We start from the raw sequence: 17,572 nt of genomic DNA on the forward strand, positions 1-17,572 counted from the left end.
AGAGATGATTGTCCATGTGAGTGGACCAATGCCAATCTGCCAACATGCTTATCAAGACTTTTATTCGAATGTAACCATGACATATACACTGAATAGATCTTGGAATTTTTCATTTATCAAAATGTCTTTACAATTGTTACATTCTTCGAAGTCCCAAAGACTTCACATGCCCATGAAATTACTCTTTAGTCAATGGCTTTGTAAAAGGATCAGCAAGCATATTCCGTGTAGGGATATATTCAAGAATAATCTTTTTCTTGTCAACAATATCCCTTACAAAATTATACTTAATTTCTATATGCTTGCCTTTGCTGTGGTATTTGGGATCCTTGGAAAAAGCTATCGCAACTTGATTGTCACAGTACACAGTAACAGGACTCTCACTATCCTCAGCAATCTTCAGATGCTTCAAGAACCTTCTTAGGCAGACAGCCTCTTGCACAACTGCTGCACAAGCCACATACTCGGCTTCCATTGTCGACAAGGCTACACAAGCCTGCTTCTTGCTGTTCCATGAGATGACGCCATCATTCAGCAAGAAGACATAGCCAGATGTGGATTTTCTGTCATCAAGGTCCCCAGCCCAATCTGCATCTGAGTAGCCACTTAGGCTCATATCTGATCCTTGGAAATAGAGGCAATAATCAGTTGTTCCTTTAAGATATCTGAATATCCTCTTTATCGCTTTCCAGTGTCTCGATCCTGGGTTTAACTGGAAACGACTAACTAAGCCAACAACATAGTGTTGGTTAGTCCTAAGAAAATTGTACCGGTTCCACTGTACAAAAATTTTTTGTACAAGTGTCGAACATTTCCTTAAATAACCTATTGTGTTCTTTAGAAGTTAAATTAGGAATCGCAGACGAAACTTAACATCATTGATTCTAAATTTAACTTATCTGTTCTTAATGGTTTAGATTTGAATCGCAAGTGGAACTTAACACTATTGATTTAAATCTACCTAAGTTATTAATTTCATAAATATTAATTTCCAAAATTGGCTTCGAGGACTGCATGGCCAGGCACATGACCTTCTTGGATATGGGAGCAACCACCACCGCCTAGGCAAAGCCTTTTAAGGAAAGCTAATATTTATTTCCTTAAATAACTCTAGGTTAACCAAAAAGAACAATCGAATCACAAATTCGAAAAAGAAGAAAACACAAACTCGAAAAAACTATTTCAAAAACTCTAGAATCATATGCCTCTTGTGTTTGGTATTTCCATAAATAACTATACAAAGAAAACTAGTATGATGCGGAAAATAATTACTAGTTATACCTTTCTTTGTAAGCAAAATAACGTCTTGATCTTCTACCATATTTCTCTTCTAACCTCGGACGTTGTGTGGGCAACGATCTTCAGAGACGAGAACCACCAAGCACCTTCTTCTTCCTTCTAGGTTTCGGCCACCACAATTCTCCAAGAGAAGTAGAGGTCCGGCAACCACCACCAAGCTCCAAGGGATGCAAGAAACAAAACCTCCTTTCTCTCCTTCTTTTTCTAGCTAGAACCGGCCACCATCAAGAGCTCCAAGAGGGGTTGCCACCGGCCACAAGAAGAAGAGAAGAGGGAGAAGCTAGAGCCGGCCACCAAGGAGGAAAAGAGAGGAGAAAAATAATAGAGTTGTTCACCATGAAGGCACCTCTACCCCCTCTTTTATATTCCTTGGTCTTGGCAAATAAGGAAATTTTAATAAAAACTTCCTTAATTCCTTTGCCATGAAAAAGAAATTTTAATTGATTTAAAATCAATTCCTTTTTTCAATTTCAATGGTTGGCCAATTATTTCCCCAAAACAAGGAGAGTTTTAATTAAAACAAAAATTAAAACTTCCTAATTTATTTTCGGAAATTTATAAAAAATTTCTCCAATAATTTTTCCCTTCATGGTGGATTATAAAAAGGAATTTTATAAACTAAAATCTTTCTTTTAAACATGTGGATAATTTTCAAAAAGGAAAGTTATCTCTAAAAATTAAAATCTCTTTTCAATCTACAAATAAGGAAATATATCAAATATTTTCTTAATCTTTTGTAGAAACTAATAAAAGAGAATATTTAATTTTAAAACTCTCTTTTAAATTATTATCATGGTTAAAAAGGAAAATTTTATCAAAATTAAAATCTCCTTTCAATCTACAAATAAGGAAAGATTTCAAATCTTTTCTTAATCTTTTGTAGAAAGGTATAAAAAGAAAGATTTAAATTTTAAACTCTCTTTTAAAACCATGATATCCACATAAGAAATAATTTTAATAAAAAAATAAATTCCCTTTTAATATGGTCGGCCAATAAAGCTTGGGCTCCAAGCTATGGCCGGCCAATTAACGTGGCTCAACCTTTGGGTCTTGGCCGGCCCTAGCTTGGGTTCCAAGCTAGCTTGGCCGACCCCATTAGGATGGGTAAGAAGGTGGGTATGTGGTGGGTATAAATCTCTATATACAAGAGGCTACGATAGGGACCGAGAGGAGGAATTGATTTTGATCTCCCGATGAAATTAAGTTTCCCGTGTTCGCCCCGAACACAAACTTAATTCCATCAATAATAATTCATTCCACTAATGAATTATTATTGAACTACCGCATCAATCCCAAATTACATTTTTGGGCTCCTTCTTATTATGAGTGTGTTAGTCTCCCTGTGTTTAAGATGTCGAATGCCCACTAATTAAGTGAGTTACTGACAACTCATTTAATTAATATCTTAGTCCAAGAGTAGTACCACTCAACCTTATCATCATGCCGGACTAAGTCCACCTGCAGGGTTTACATGACAATCCTTATGAGCTCCTCTTGGGGACATTATCAACCTAGATCACTAGGACACAGTTTCCTTCTATAATCAACAACACACACTATAAGTGATATCATTTCCCAACTTATCGAGCTTATTGATTTATCGAACTAAATCTCACCCATTGATAAATTAAAGAAATAAATATCAAATATATGTGTTTGTTATTATATTAGGATTAAGAGCACAAACTTCCATAATAACTGAGGTCTTTGTTCCTTTATAAAGGTAGTATAAAAGAAACAACCCCTAAATGGTTCTTCTCAATACACTCTAAGTGTACTAGTATAATTATATAGTTAAGATAAACTAATACCTAATTACACTACGACCTTCCAATGGTTTGTTCCTTTCCATCTTGGTCGTGAGCTATTGTTTTTTAATTTATAAAGAACCGATAACACGATCTTCTGTGTGTGAAACCACACACTTTGTTATCTACAATATAAATTAATTGAACATCTAGATTTGGTATATATAAATGTAGACCCTTGACCAATGTGATTCTTATAAATGTTTATACAAAAACTAGGCTTTTAGTATACACTCCAACAATCTCCCACTTATACTAAATGACTATGCTGCTATAAATGCTGCCATACATCTGATTCCCATCCATTCAACATGCCCATCAAAAGTTCTTGCCTTAAGGGCCTTAGTGAAAGAATCTATAGGTTATCATTTGATGCAATCTAGGCGGCAACAACTTCTCCTCGTTTATACGATTTCTTGTATTGGGTGGTACTTGCACTCTTTTGTGTTTACTTGCCTTATAGACTCATGATTTCTTCGAGTTTGCTACTGCACCACCATTATTACAATAAATTGTAATAATCTTTGGTCAAACCAGAAATCATATCTAAGTCCATCTTGAGGTTACTGAGTCATTTAGCTTCTATGACTGCCTCAGAGGTTGCCACTTACTCAACTTCTATGGTTGAGTCCAAAAAAATACTTTTGCTTATCATTCTTCCATAGTTATGACTTTACCTCCTAAAGTAAACACAAAAACCCTGAGGTCAACTTACTATTATCCCTATCTGATTGGAGGTCAAAATTTGTGCAACCTACAGGGACCAAATTATCTACCTTGTAAGATAGCATATAATCTCTAGTGCCTCTAAGGTACTTCAATATATGCTTTACCACAGACCAATGTCCTTGTCCAGGGTTACTTTGATGTCTGCTAACCATGCCCATGACAAAATAGATATCCGATCTCGTGCAGCATACATTAGGCTGTCCAACTGTCGAAGCATAAAGAACTACCTATATGTCCTCAATCTCCTTTGATGTCATCAGAGACATCTCTTTAGATAAAGACACTCCATGCTTAAAAGGTAGAAAACCTTTCTTGGAGTCTTGCATGCTAAAACGAGCTCGTTATATAAAGCTTGGGATAAGCACAACATTCTTTTCTTGCGAACCTTGTTCCCAAGAATATGTGCTCATTCTCCTAAGTTCCTTATAACGAATTTCTTGGACAACCATACCCTTACTTCCGATAACACCTTGATATTGTTTCCAACTATCAAAAATGTAATCTACGTATAGTACAAGAAATACCATCACGTTTCCATCACACTTCTTGTATACACAAGACTCATTCAATTATTAAATAAATCCATAGGTCCCGATTAAATCGAATGTTCCAAGACCTTGAAGCTTTACTTCAGTCCATAGACTGATTGAGCTTACATACTAGATGCTCTTTGCCCTTTGCAATGAACCTCTTTGGTTGCTTTATATGGATGCATTATTCAAGACTTCCATAAAGGAAAGCTGTCTTGTCATCCACTTGTCAAATCTCATAATAGATAAAAGAATCCGGATAGACTTAAGCATGACTACCGGTAAAAAGTTTCCTTTTTCCAACAAGCCTTGCTTTGAAAGTTTCTACTTTCCTGTCTATCCCTCTTTTCCTATTGTAGACTTATTTTCACTTAATGGCTTTTACACCATTTGGTGATTCTACAAGCTCCCAGACTTTATTAGAATACATATATTCTAATTCTGTATTCATTGCTTTTTGCAAAGATGTTGCATTTTTATCTTGGAGTGCTTCGTCATATGTCTGGGGATCAGGTTCATATTTACTCGGGATCAAGTCCGAAGATTCTCCCAAAAACATGAATCTCTCAAGTTGCCTCACAACTCTCCCACTACGACGAGGCACTGTTTGTGTATCAATTGTGATACGTGTTGCAGTTTATTGTGATATTTCATCTTGTACAGTTGGTACTAGATTAGACATATCCTTTATTATTTTCTTAAGAACAAATTTACTTATGGGCTTATGGTTCATAGTATAGTCCTTTTCTAAAATCGGGCATTGGTGTTAACGATGACCTTCCGATTTTAAGGACTATAAACCTCTTTTCATTTTTCTAGGATAACTCACAAACAAGTGAACTCATGTCCAACTTTTCAATGTATCTCACGTGCTAGACCACCCAAATCCGAATATGCTTCAGACTAGGCTTACGCCCATTCTGCAATTCTGTGGGAGTAGAGAGTTCTGACTTAGAAGGTACTATGTTCACTTCCGTTCTCAGTGTATATCCTTAAAACGAATTTGGTCATTTTCTAAATAACTCATCATCATTCTAATTATTCCATAAGAGCCTTATACCTTCTTTCTACTACACCATTCTGTTGGGATGTACCAAGTGCAGTTAGTTGGGATTGAATCCCTACTTCTGATAAGTGACTCCTAAATTCTCCCAAGAGGTATTTGTTACTATGATCTCACCGTAGTATCTCGATATTTTTTCTTTGACATTTCTCTGCATCAGCCACGTACTCTTTGAACTAATCAAAGCACTTAGACTTGCGGTGTATCAAGTAAATCTATCTGTGTCTCGAATAGTTGTCTATAAAATAGACAAGCTATTTGAAACTACCTCTTGTATGGATAGTCATAGGACCACACAAATCTGAATGAACCAATTCCATTATATCTTTGGCTCCATATCCCTTAGACTTAAAAGCTTCTCAGTTATTTTTCCTTCCAAATAAGACTCTTAGGTTAGAAAGATTTCCACTACTAATGAACCCAAGACTTCATTGGTTATTATCCTTTGAATCCTACTCAAGTTAATATAACCTAGCATTGGATGCCAAAAATATGATTGGTTTATTTCCGAAGGTTACTTTCTCTTAAAGTTAGAAAATGTGTTATTAATTTTCATTTATTGCATCGTGGGAGTTATTGGATTATAAATTGTCAACCAACGTACCAGAACAGATAACTTCCCTATTTTTCTTGATAACAAGTTTGTTATCAAAATAGACAGAATATCTATTCTTTAATAGTTTAGAAACTGAAATCAGGTTCTTTCTAAACTTAGTACGTAAAGACAATTTCTAATAATCCATATTTTATTCCTATCATAGGATTAACATCTCCCACTGCAATAGTTGCTACTTTTGCAGTAGTGCCCATATAGACGGTGATTTCTCTTCATATAGTTGTCGGGTTTCCTGGAGCCCTTGCAATGAATTGCAGACATGATAGTGGCTCCCGTATCTACTCACCAGGTACCGGTAGATAACACCACTAAACATGTTTCAACAACTAATGAACTAAATATACCTAAATTGTTCTTAGTTCTAAGAGGATAGTCTACCTTAATGTCCAAGTCTTATTTCCAATCATAATAATTGGGACAACTAAGTCTATTTTATAGTATAACAACTAGGGGATTGACTAACATTTGAAAACCTAAGAATCACAAAAATATTTGGTCAAGACCAACATCTCAAAATCCCCGTGAATTTTGTATGTCACGTTAGTGTGGACGTATACAAATTCTAAAAGGAGATTTCATCCATTGATTTTATTATCTTGTCAACCTATGACAAATAAAATTAATAGTTGGTCTGTCTTTGATCAAATATTGGGTCAAGACTCTAAATTTAAAATAATATTGATTCCTCTAAGAATACTATTTAAATTTACCAACGCCTCAAAACACCGTGAATTTTGCATGCCACGTTAGTGTGGACGTATACAAAATCATCATTTGTAAGAGGAGGGTTTTACCCATTAACTATCTTGTCAATCTAACTGTATGACAAATAAAATTATCTCAAACACCGTTAATTTTGTATGCCACATTAGTGTGGACGTATACAAAATCAATCATTTGTAAGAGGGGTTTTAACCCATTAATTTTATTATCTTGTCACCCTAGTTTTATGACAAATTAATAGTTGGTTTCCCTTTGGTCACACAAGTGATAGTAGTGACTCCGTTGGGGAGGATACTATTAAATGTGTCTAAGTGTATACCATTACTTGTTACTAAGTCCATTAAATAGAATTGTGCCCCTTCAGTTGGAGAAGATCACACACATCCTAAATAACTTCCTATAAACATCCATTAAGGAAGTTTGATCTAGTGATCTGCAAACAAACTCATCCGTTGTGGAGGGAGGCACTCAGAGCCAACACGCAAGCTTGTTGCATCACTTACAAACCAGTAATGGAGACCGTGGGATTAATATACTAATCCCTCTCCCACTTAGTTATTTAAAGTGAGGAATTTTAAACTATCCTAGCATACATCACATGCATACACACACATCACAATAAATAAAAGCAATAAATATGGAAATTATTTTCCAAATATTATGGCATTTTCATCACTGTCCTCCGTGTGCTCCAACCCTTGCTGCTGCCTTCTTTAGCCACCGCCATTGGGTCAAGTCATCGCATCCATCTTGCTTCTTATTCCGCTGCGCCTCTGATGCTCAATAAGTACCACGCCTCGTAAGAATCTGATCCGCGACAAATATAGAATTTTACATATATCGATCCTATATTCCATAAATGGAATGTACATGTATTCTAGATCGAACAAAAAATGTAAAATCCTAATAACTAATACAGCTCCTGCTGTATTTAATTTTACAATCATGCACACACAATTAAATGCCCTTGACATGTCCAAGGGTCCAATCACACATAATAAAAATATGCCATAATAGTTGGAGCCTGCAACCACAAAGTTAGCATATCCTACTATTATCCTGCCTAAATTATGTATGACATGTGCATAACCAATTTGAAAACCATACACACAGAGGCAAACCCTAGCTCTGATTGTAAAGCCCGAAAAATTCCCGAATTTATTTTAGAATTATTCTATGATTTTTCTGGAATTTTTAGATATTTTTCCAGAATTTTTCGAGTAGCGGAAAATGCAAAAATAATTGGAACCGTAAAATAGCTTGGGCGGGAATCGAACCCGAGACCTATGGTTTACGGATAAGTTTAGTAACCGGTGAACCCAGCAGGGCCGTGCTGAAAGGAAAGGGAAACAATTTAATTTATATTAGAGTTGGGCCTAGTTACCCACTTAATATAAATATTAACTTAAGTTGGGATTTGGCTTATTTTTGGGTTCGGCATTTTCTCTCCTCATCGAAGCCTCCTTTCCCTCTCCCGTTTCTTTCTCTCGGCGCAGCAAACAAAGCAAAGGAGACCTAGGGTTCCTTCCCTAGGATCGTGTGTTCACTTTCCGGCGACAACACCAACACGAAGTCGGTTCTTCTCCGCGAGAGGAACGCGAGGACGTAAGCGGTTCGTCGAACGGAACAGTTTCCAGAAAACCTAACGGATAGAATCGTAAGAGAACCTTGCGATTGAGGTAAGAAACCCCTCACCTGCAGTATAATTGCTCTCGCTAGTTAGTTTTGGCGTTAGTTCAGTAGTTTTACAGTTTTCAGTTTTAGGGTGTGCCTTTAGTGCACACCAAGCATTCTGTAGAATGCCCAGTTCAGAAGGATGCACCAGTAGGCGTCCTAACAGCATGTAAAATGTATTAGAAAAATTTTATTCAGTTTATTATTAGTTATTACAGTTATATGGATCAGATATCCATTGGGTGGGCTCCCACAGTAGCCTCTAGGTTCAGATAACCTAGAACAGCAAAGTAAAATAAAACAGTATTTTTTATTCAGTTGGCACTGTACTTGGATCAGATATCCATGGGCTGGACTCCCACAGTCGTCCCTAGGTTCAGATAACCTAGTAACCCTGCTGGATTCGGAACTTGCAATCCCGGGTCTCGTAGGGATGCGCGCACAGTAAGTATAGTTGCCAGGGCCCAGCAGCATGTTTAGTATTTTCATCTATTATATGTATAGTTTTCAAATTTGAAACCAGTGATGAGAACACTAATTTAGCTTTCAGTTCAGTTCAGGTTCAGTTTACCTGATTTGAGTTCATGTACAGATTTAGATATATGCATGACTAGTTCAGTTTCATGTTCAGTTTATATGTTATGCCATGCTTTGTATGATACTATGCCATGCCATGCTTGCATATTCCGTATGTTTTTCAAACAGCATGATTTAAAATCATATTTGCATCGTATGCATGATTTAGTGAGGTAGATGGTTTCTTACTAAGCCTTAAGCTTACAGATACTATGTTTCCTTATACTGTAGATAAAGGTAAAGGAAAGATGGAGTAGCAGAGGAGGCTGAAGGACAATGCAGATCAAGATGTGTGTGTGTGGAACTGGAATGAAAGATCTTAGGGATCTAACAAGCTTTAATTATGCATTTGAACTCTTTAGTAATTTCAATTCAGCATATAAACTTTAGTATTTCCATGTTTGACATGAGTTAACGAACCATGCTTTAGATTATGCTTAGAATGTTGAATATATGATGTTAGAATGTTAGTATTTGCATGCTAGAGTGTTTTCATGTATCTAGAAGTTGTGTATGCGATTTTTGGCATGAATCAGTGCTGGAAATCAGAAACTCTGATTTCGTTTCAGACTTTCAGAACCTGGATCGGTCAGCAGACCGATCCAGTGCCATTCCTCTTCCTGGATCGGTTAGCCGACCGATCCAGATGGATACAGTAGCTACTGTATCTCCCAGGATCGGTCAGCCGACCGATCCATCCGCGAACAGAGAGTTCGGCCACTGATCGGTCTCACCGACCGATCAGTGAGCAGCTGGATCGGTCGGCAGACCGATCCAGCCAGTGTTCGCGTGGGTGTCAGTAGATTGTTCCACGGACCGATCCAAAGCTCCAGTTTCATCTCCCCAGCATAGCTATGAATACCTAAAAGGTAGTTGGATATGAAATCTCACTCCTACAGAGTTAACAGAGGCAACTACAATAGTTTAGTAAAATTTTATTTTACCCAGTTTCCGCACAGTAGCGTCAGTAGTTAATGTAGCGATCTGGCTCACAGCTTAGTACCCAGGAGTTGGGTCGTTACAGAGTGGTATCAGAGCAGTGTTCCTTACTTCCTACACACACATCAGCATTGTGCCTACAGCTTCCAAGTAAGAACATCTCTCACTCAGTTTTGTTTTCAGCTTTCATATCAGTTATATATGCTTTCATGTTTGCTCTCATGTTGGTAGTTAATTAATTCATGTTTACAGTGATAGTATTTAACATGTTACTAGTAGTTAACTATAACATGATAGCCTAGTTATATACATATGTTCTCTGCTGTCTAGAAAATGGTACGAGGACGTCCAGCTAAGAAAGCATCAGCGGCTGAGCCCCAGCATGAGGCAGGCAGTTCAGTGCCTCCCCCAGACCTTATAGCACTAGTGGCTCAGCTACAGCAGCAGTTAGCTGAACAGCAGCAGGAGATAGCCTCCTTAAAGGCTAACCAGCAGACTACTCCCCCAGTCACTCCAGTACCGAACCTCACGACTCCAGTAATCACAGAGGTTGTACCAGCTCAGCCTGCAGTACCAGTCCCAGTAGCCCCAGTAGCAGGGGCTAAGAGAGAAGCTTACCTTATCCAGTGGCAGAGAATTAAGCCCGAGAACTTCTCAGGCACCAGCGAACCATGGGATGCTCAGGCATGGTTTAAAACACTGAAAAGCAGATTGGCCAGAGCACGAAAAGGTGAAGTGTGCCTCCTTCTGTTTAACAGGAGACGCACGCATGTGGTGGGAGCGGATTAAACCGAAGTGGCCAGTAAACCAGATGACATGGGCCAACTTTGAGAAAGAATTCTTCGAGGAATTCTTTCACATGCAAGTCACGAACCGACACTATGACGAGTTTACAGAATTTCGTCAAGGCAACCTATCAATTCAGGAAGCCGTGAAGAAATTCAACAGGTTGGCCCGTCTGTGTCCAGCACTAGTCAGCACAGAGAAGGAACGAGTACGGTTGATGCTGAAGATGCTCAGACCAGAGATCACGATGAATGTGGCTGGTGGCGTTCATAGGCCACAAACCACAGAGGAGCTAGTGAGTAGTGCTCTGATCACCGAGCACTATCAGCACAGCATCACCCAGCAGAAACAGGTTTCCATAGAGCCCAAGGGACAAGCTAGCTCAGGTACTCAGCAGAAACAACAGGGACATAGCTCCAACTGGAAGGGGAAACGCAAGGCAAGCAGTGACCCAAAAGGAGGACCAGCTGGAAAACACTCCAGACATCCCAAATGTGCTACTTGTGGGAAACATCATCCAGGAGTTTGCCGCAAGGGTACGCGAGGTTGTTTTGAATGTGGACAGGAAGGGCACATGGCTAAGCAGTGCCCGAACAAGAACAGTCTTCCTCAGCCTCAGCCGATACAGTATGGAGCTCAGCCAGCGCAGCTACACCAGATGTATGCAGTCTTAGATGGTCCACAGATCAGTCAGGGCAGATTAGAAGCCCCCACAGCTACCACAAATGCCAGGATTTTCTCACTGACCAGAGAGGACGTAGCAAATGCCTCGACAGTTGTCACAGGTCAGATCAGTATTTTTCAGCATAATGCAACTGTCTTATTCGATACTGGGGCAACCCACTCTTATGTATCCAGGGCATTTGCCGAGAAAATAGCAACACCCCCAGAGGTACTCAATAGTCAGTTTCTGACAACGCTACCCTCAGGAGACATTATGGCATCTACACACTGGCTCAGAGCAGTGCCAGTCATTATAGCAGACAGAGAACTTTTTGGTGATCTGATAGTGCTAGAAATGACTGACTACGATGTCATCTTTGGAATGGATTTTCTGATCAGATACGTCGCTTCTATAGAGTGCCATAAACAGAAGGTCATATTCCAACCGGAAGCAGGAGTACAGTTTGAGTACACAGGAAAGCCAAAGAGAAAAGCCAGGAAGTTTCTCTCAGCATTGAAAGCACAGCAGCTATTGGATTCAGGATGCATGGGATTTTTAGCAAATGTGGTCAACACCAGCCAGGACAAGAACCAACAGCTATCAGAGGTTCGAGTCATTTGTGACTACCCAGCAGTCTTCCCTGAAGAGCTACCATGCTTAGCACCAGATAGGGAGATTGAATTTGAGATAGAGCTCATTCCCGGCACAAATCCAATTTCCAAGGCACCGTACCCTATGGCTCCAGCAGAACTGAAGGAACTTCAGGAGCAATTACAGGAGCTTCTTGACAAGGGTTTCATACGCCCTAGTCACTCACCATGGGGAGCACCTGTGTTGTTCGTGAAGAAGAAGGATGGAAGCATGCGCCTATGCATAGACTACCGTGCTTTGAACCAGGTCACAATTAAAAACAGGAACCCTCTCCCCAGGATAGATGACCTATTTGACCAGCTAAAGGGAGCCACAGTGTTCTCTAAAATTGACCTCAGATCAGGATATCACCAGGTTAGAGTCAAGAAAGGTGATATACCTAAAACAGCTTTCAGGACCAGATACGGACATTATGAGTTCGTAGTCATGCCTTTTGGCGTGACAAATGCTCCAGCTACTTTCATGGACCTCATGAACAGAGTATTCAGAGAATACTTAGACAAGTTTGTCATCGTGTTCATCGATGACATTCTTATCTATTCAGGCACTCAGGAGGACCATGCAGAGCATCTGAAGACAGTTTTGCAGATCCTTCAGCAGCTGTACGCCAAATTCACAAAATGTGAATTTTGGCTAGACCAGGTAGCCTTTCTAGGTCACATCATCTCCAAGGATGGTGTTATGGTAGATCCCAGAAAATAGAAGCGTAAGTAATCGAAGAGACCCGAGAACGCCGGTGAAATCAAGCTTCGGGATTAGCAGGCTACACAGAAATTCAGAGGACTTCTCCAAGATAGCCTCCCCATCGACAACTCTCACCGGGAAGAACAAGAAATTTCGGTGAGGATCATGAGAACAAATAACTAAAACGGAGATTGACCGGTGCTCCTATTTTAGCTATACCAGAAAACACGGACAGCTTACAGTGGCGCCTCTAAATTGGGATTAGGAGCGATACTAGCAAGGCAAGGTGATCGCCTATGCCTCCGGCACAACTCAAGGATTATGAGAGAAACTATCCTACTCACGACCTTGAGCTTGCAGCAGTGGTGTTCGCTCTCAAGATTTGGAGACATTATTTGTACGGAGCTCAGTGCAGAGTGTATACAGATCATCAAAGTCTGAAGTATTTCTTTACTCAGAAGGATCTGAATATGCGACAGCGCAGATGGTTAGAGCTGGTCAAGGATTATGACATAGATATCCTCTACCATCCAGGGAAAGCTAATAAGGTAGCAGACGCACTCAGCAGGAAGTCCAGTGCTACCTTATTATCTTTGGCAGCTATGTCACCACCCCTAAGGAAGGAGATTACAGATTTTGGTCTCGAGCTTATGGTCGGGCAGCTTTCCACTATGTCCTTAGCATCTACCTTGCTTGATGATATCCGAATACTCGGGAGCGGGATCCCAAATCCAAAATCAAGCAAGGTTAGCGTAATCAAAAGTGGAGAGTTGAGTGTCCGCCGGTGGGGTAGTGTACTATGGTGACAGACTTTGTGTTCCGGATCGGGAGGAACTACAGCAGATTCTAGATGAGGCTCACAGGACTTCCTATGTGATGCATCCCACCAAAATGTATCAGGATCTGAAGAAACGATTTTGGTGGCCTAGGATGAAGCGAGATATCGCCAGATACGCCTGCCTAACTTGTCAAAGGGTTAAGGCGGAACATCAGCGACGGGAGGAGTTCTGCAGCTCTAGATCCCGAATGGAAGTGGGAGGATATCTCTATGGACTTCATAGTGGGATTATCCGAACCACGAATGGTTTTGATGCTATCTGGGTAATAGTCGACGTGTTGACTAAATCAGCCCACTTCTTAGCTATCCGAATATCCTATTCCATGGAGCTAGCTCGGTTGTATCTCAAGGAGGTAGTCAGTGCATGGAGTCCCACCGAACCATTATATCGATGAGAGAGATTTACATCACACTTGAAGTGTGTACCACCTATGGGCACCAAGTTAAAATTGACCTGACTTTCCATCCTCGCACGGATGGTCGACGGAGCGAGTAAATCGTGCACTCGAAGATATTCTCCGGCTTGTGCCCTAGATTTCAAGGAAGTTGGTGCAAATATCCGAGTCTAGCGTAATTTGCATACAACAATAGTTATCGAGCCACTATCGGCATGGCACCTTATGAGGCACTCTATGGGCGGAGGTGCAGATCACCAACTGCGGTATGAGAGTGGTGAACTGAAGGAACTAGAGCAGATCTAGTAGCAGATACCACAGCCGCAACAGATTCGCCAGAGGATAGAGACAGACATAGCCGTCAAGAGCTATGCCGATACACCCACGCACCCCTAGAGTTTTCAGTTGGGGATACAGTTTTCCTCAGAGTAGCTCCCATGAGGGGAGTCATGCATTTTGGGAAGAAGGGCAAGCTAGCTCCCAGATATGTGGGACCATACCTTATCACGAAGAGAGTGGGCAAGGTAGCATATGAGCTAGAGTTACCTCAGGAGATGTCAGCTGTCCACAACGTATTTCATGTCTCCATGCTGAAGAAGCATATTCCAGACGCCACCCAGGTGATTGAGCCCCAGTTGGTACAGGTCCGTGATGATCTCAGCTATGACAGTCGGCCTATTCAGATAATAGACCGAGCAGTAAAGAAATTATGGAACAAGGAAGTACCATTAGTCAAAGTCAGTTGGCAAAATCACACAGCGGCAGAAGCGACTTGGGAGACAGAGGCCAGCATGAGACAGAAGTACCCAGAATTATTTTAAGTTCGGGGATGAACTTTTTATAAGGTATGGGGGATTGTAAAGCCCGAAAAATTCCCGAATTTATTTTAGAATTATTCTATGATTTTTCTGGAATTTTTAGATAATTTTCCGAAATTTTTCGAGTAGCGAAAAATGCAAAAATAATTTGAACCGTAAAATAGCTTGGGCTGGAATCGAACCCGAGACCTATGGTTTACGGATAAGTTTAGTAACCGGTGAACCCAGCAGGGCCGTGTAGAAAGGAAAGGGAAACAATTTAATTTATATTAGAGTTGGGCCTAGTTACCCACTTAATATAAATATTAACTTAAGTTGGGATTTGGTTTATTTTTGGGTTCGACATTTTCTCTCCTCACCGAAGCCTCCTTTCCCTCTCCCGTTTCTTTCTCTCGGCGCAGCAAACAAAGCAAAGGAGACCTAGGGTTCCTTCCCTAGGATCGTGTGTTCACTTTCCGGCGACAACACCAACACGAAGTCGGTTCTTCTCCGCGAGAGGAATGCGAGGACGTAAGCGGTTCGTCGAACGGAACAGTTCCGAAAAAACGGATAGAATCGTAAGAGAACCTTGCGATTGAGGTAAGAAACCCCTCACCTGCAGTATAATTGCTCTCGCTTGTTAGTTTTGGCGTTAGTTCAGTAGTTTTACAGTTTTCAGTTTTAGGGTGTGCCTTTAGGGCACACCAAGCATTCGGTAGAATGCCCAGTTCAGAAGGATGCACCAGTAGGCATGCTAACAGCATGTAAAATGTATTAGAAACATTTTATTCAGTTTATTATTAGTTATTACAGTTATATGGATCAGATATCCATTGGGTGGGCTCCCACAGTAGCCTCTAGGTTCAGATAACCTAGAACAGCAAAGTAAAATAAAACAGTATTCAGTATTTTATTTTTTATTCAGTTGGCACTGTACTTGGATCAGATATCCATGGGCTGGACTCCCACAGTCGTCCCTAGGTTCAGATAACCTAGTAACCCTGCTGGATTCGGAACTTGCAATCCCGGGTCTCGTAGGGATGCGCGCATAGTAAGTATAGTTGCCAGGGCCCAACAGCATGTTTAGTATTTTCATCTATTATATGTATAGTTTTCAAATTTGAAACCAGTGATGAGAACACTAATTTAGCTTTCAGTTCAGTTCAGGTTCAGTTTACCTGATTTGAGTTCATGTACAGATTTAGATATATGCATGACTAGTTCAGTTTCATGTTCAGTTTATATGTTATGCCATGCTTTGTATGATACTATGCCATGCCATGCTTGCATATTCCGTATGTTTTTCAAACAGCATGATTTAAAATCATATTTGCATCGTATGCATGATTTAGTGAGGTAGATGGTTTCTTACTAAGCCTTAAGCTTACAGATACTATGTTTCCTTATACTGCAGATAAAGGTAAAGGAAAGATGGACTAGCAGAGGAGGCTGAAGGACAATGCAGATCAAGATGTGTGTGTGTGGAACTGGAATGAAAGATCTTAGGGATCTAACAAGCTTTAATTATGCATTTGAACTCTTTAGTAATTTCAATTCAGCATATAAACTTTAGTATTTCCATGTTTGACATGAGTTAACGAACCATGCTTTAGATTATGCTTAGAATGTTGAATATATGATGTTAGAATGTTAGTATTTGCATGCTAGAGTGTTTTCATGTATCTAGAACTTGTGTATGCGATTTTTGGCACGAATCAGTGTTGGAAATCAGAAACTCTGATTTCGTTTCAGACTTTCAGAACCTGGATCGGTCAGCAGACCGATCCAGTGCCATTCCTCTTCCTGGATCGGTCAGCCGACCGATCCAGATGGATACATTAGCTACTGTATCTCCCAGGATCGGTCAGCCGACCGATCCATCCGCGAACAGAGAGTTCGGGACGAAATCTGCAGTCACTGATCGGTCGGCCGACCGATCAGTGAGCAGCTGGATCGGTTGGCAGACCGATCCAGCTAGTGTTCGCGTGGGTGTCAGTAGATTGTTCCACAGACCGATCCAAAGCTCCAGTTTCATCTCCCCAGCATAGCTATGAATACCTAGAAGGTAGTTGGATATGAAATCTCACTCCTACAGAGTTAACAGAGGCAACTACAATAGTTTAGTAAAATTTTATTTTACCCAGTTTCCGCACAGTACACCCCAGTAGCGTCAGCAGTTAATGTAGCGATCCGGCTCACAGCTTAGTACCCAGGAGTTGGGTCGTTACACTGATACCAATTGTTGGTTAGTCCTAAGAAAATCGTACCGGTTCCACTGTACAAAATTTTTTTGTACAAGTGTCGAACCTTTCCTTAAATAACCTATTGTGTTCTTTAGAAGTTAAATTAGGAATCGCAGATGAAACTTAACATCATTGATTCCAAATTTAACTTATCTGTTCTTAATGGTTTAGATTTGAATCACAAGCGGAACTTAACACTATTGATTCAAATCTACCTAAGTTATTAATTCCATAAATATTAATTTCCAAAATTGGCTTCCCGGACTGCATGGCGAGGCACATGGCCTTCTTGGATATGGGAGCAACCACCACCGCCTAGGCAAAGCCTTTTAAGGAAAGCTAATATTTATTTCCTTAAATAACTCTAGCTTAACCAAAAAGAACAATCAAATCACAAATTTGAAAAAGAAGAAAACACAAACTTGAAAAAACTATTTCGAAAACTCTAGAATCATATGCCTCTTGTGTTTGGTATTTCCATAAATAACTATACAAAGAAAACTAGTATGATGCGGAAAACAATTACTAGTTATACCTTTCTTTGTAAGCAAAATAAC

Source organism: Zingiber officinale, chromosome 1B, assembly GCF_018446385.1.
Source record: "Zingiber officinale cultivar Zhangliang chromosome 1B, Zo_v1.1, whole genome shotgun sequence".
NCBI classification, from domain to species: domain Eukaryota; kingdom Viridiplantae; phylum Streptophyta; class Magnoliopsida; order Zingiberales; family Zingiberaceae; genus Zingiber; species Zingiber officinale.